This window comes from Tupaia chinensis, unplaced genomic scaffold (genome assembly GCF_000334495.1).
Source record: "Tupaia chinensis unplaced genomic scaffold, TupChi_1.0 Scaffold000134_1, whole genome shotgun sequence".
Taxonomy (NCBI): domain Eukaryota; kingdom Metazoa; phylum Chordata; class Mammalia; order Scandentia; family Tupaiidae; genus Tupaia; species Tupaia belangeri.
Genome location: NW_006159603.1, coordinates 133004 through 135494, shown reverse-complemented (window position 1 = coordinate 135494; position 2491 = coordinate 133004). Strand labels below are relative to the sequence as shown.

Genomic DNA, 2491 nt, shown 5'->3' with positions numbered 1-2491 from the left:
GGCAGTCACCCTCTTCCCTTCTGAGAGAGAGACAGCTTTGTTCAGGGTAGTGGTTAACCGCAGTTCAGGTCCTGGACCCTGTGGCTTGAAACTCACATTAGTTGTGTGTGTGTGTGTGTATGTATGTGTGTGTGTGTGCGCATGTGCATGCATGCATGCCTTCTCAAAATCCCAAGAGGAAAATGGGGAAGGGATTGTGGTGTGGTCATCCTCCTTGGGGGTGGTGAATGATTTCTATTTTCTATCTCTCTGTCTGTCTCTCCAGCATGTGTACGTGCCCTATAGCAAAAATCTCTTTAAAAAAAATCTCTGCCTTCTATGACCTTTCATACAGACATCTCATCAGAATTTACAAAAGAATTTTGGTGTCCAATTATTCTGTGTTCAAAATTTTGTTCTCCTTTTCCTCTCTATTCAGAATGCAGCTGTCCAAAAAGGAGGAAATAAAGCAAATTCATCAGAACACTCTGGATAATTTGTCTCCTTCTGATACATTTGAATTGTCTGACTCTAACCTATGACACGACAGTTATCTTTCCTTGTTGCATGTACCTAATGTCTCCTCAACTCTGGTGTTGGACAGTGAGTATTCCCGTTACAAAGAAAATAAGGTTTCCACTGGTCTTCTGGGCAGCCTCCAAATTATTCATGCTAAACACTTTGTCCAATAATAGCTATCTCTAGGCAGGCAGTGTTCATGGTTTGATTAAAACTACAGGACTAAACATTAAACCCAGATATCAAGTGAGTGACTTGACTTCACAGCCTTCCCAGTCCCTAGCCAACCTCTGTCACCATGGGCTCATGGGCAAAGGCATGGTATTGAAATAAGTAAGACCAGGTTGAAGACAGTAAGGAATTCCTGAAAAACTACTGCACCTTAGAATGTGAACAGAATCTCAAGGGACAAACAGATGGTGTAATGGCTATGTCGCTGGACTCCCATGTAGTCAACTACGGTTCAATCCCATACCCAGTGGCTTAAAATTATGCCAGGTGCATGTGTGTATGTGCCCAAGATCCTGAGAGGAGAATGGAGAAGATTGTGGTGTGGCCATGCCTCCTGGGGAGTGATTTCTCATTTTCTGTCTCTCTGGTGAGCACACTTGCCCTATATTCTGTTACTTGAAACAGACCGACACCCTGAGAGCTATTTCACAGTAAAGAATTACAAAATTAAAGAAAGGAATGCTTTAAATTTTTGTACTTTCCTGAAAATTATTTTTTCAGGATCTATAAAACATTAATTTGTTTTTATATTTTACTATTTTTTGTGTTTTTTTTTGTTTGTTTTTAAATCAATAAGTAATCTAGGACTAGCATTATGTTTGCTAGACCTGGCATTTTCTCGGTACATGAGGTTCAAAGTTTCCTTTCCTTTTTTGTTTATTTTATATTTTGCAATGTTTTTTTTCCATAATATTTAAGTTTTTCGATGTTTAGATATTTTTCTTCATTGAAGCACAAGTTTCTGTTTGTGGTCCTTGATCAATTTTAAACAGTTGGAACACCAGTGGCACTGTTAACTGCTTTCTGGGCAGCCTCTTTAGCTTGGTGGGCTTGTAGTATTGCTACAGCTTCATCAACCTTAGAACAAAGAGTCTCTGGAGACTCAAGCATATGAAGAAGTTCTGAATTATCAATCTCCAACAACATGCCAGTAATTTTACCAGCTCAAGAGTAGAGTGCATGGCTTGAATAAGAGGAAACAGCCATTCACCCAACATTTGCTTTTGCTCTTGAGGAGGGGCAGATGCCCAGATGGAAGCAGTCAAAGGTTCCTGACCTTGTACATGAATAGCAGGCTGTTGCATGGTAACCTGTGGCTGTGCATTAAGATGTTGAGGATTGCGAACTCCCGCAGCATATTTATATTGTAGAATGGTGTGGGCAGCAGGAGTAGCTGTAGCAGCAGCAGTTGCAGGATGTGGACACATTGTCTGTGCTGATGTGTGAGCAACATGTTGTGTTGACATGACTCGTGGAACCTGTGAAGAAGCTGGTCTCATAGTATTAAGTGGTGGTCTAGGAGTGGCTACGCAGATGCCATCAGGCATATTTTGGAATGGATGAGGTCTGGCACCCTGAGCAGTCCAGAGAGGAGTTGGTCTTAGTTGAGCAGTTTGGCTAGGAGGATAGTATGCAGCACGGTTCTGAGTCTGGGGTATAGCTGCCGTGAAGTAACCAGAAGGAGGCGCTGGCTGGTAGGGGTTGATTAAGGGGTTGGGCACAGCTCGTACACTTGCCATCCTCTGCATATACTGGTTAGTGAGGTGAGCCTGGCGCTCTTCTTTGCACTGAGCTAAAGCTACAGACATTGGTTTGGTGGCCACGATTCTACCGTTCATTTTTGTAACTGCTTTAGTGGCTTCATCTTGGGAGGATAAACACACAAAACCAAACCCTTTGCTGTGACCACCCTCCATCATAATCTTTGCACTAGTGATTGTACCGAATGGAAAAAAAAAACTCTTTCCAGAGACGTTCCTCA

General features: G+C 42.3%; 1 pseudogene; it reads right to left on the bottom strand.

The window, feature by feature from the left end:
• Positions 1-1287: 1287 nt before the first annotated feature.
• The window catches only part of LOC102489989 (polyadenylate-binding protein 1-like), a 4539-nt pseudogene continuing 3335 nt past the window's right edge, over positions 1288-2491 (bottom strand).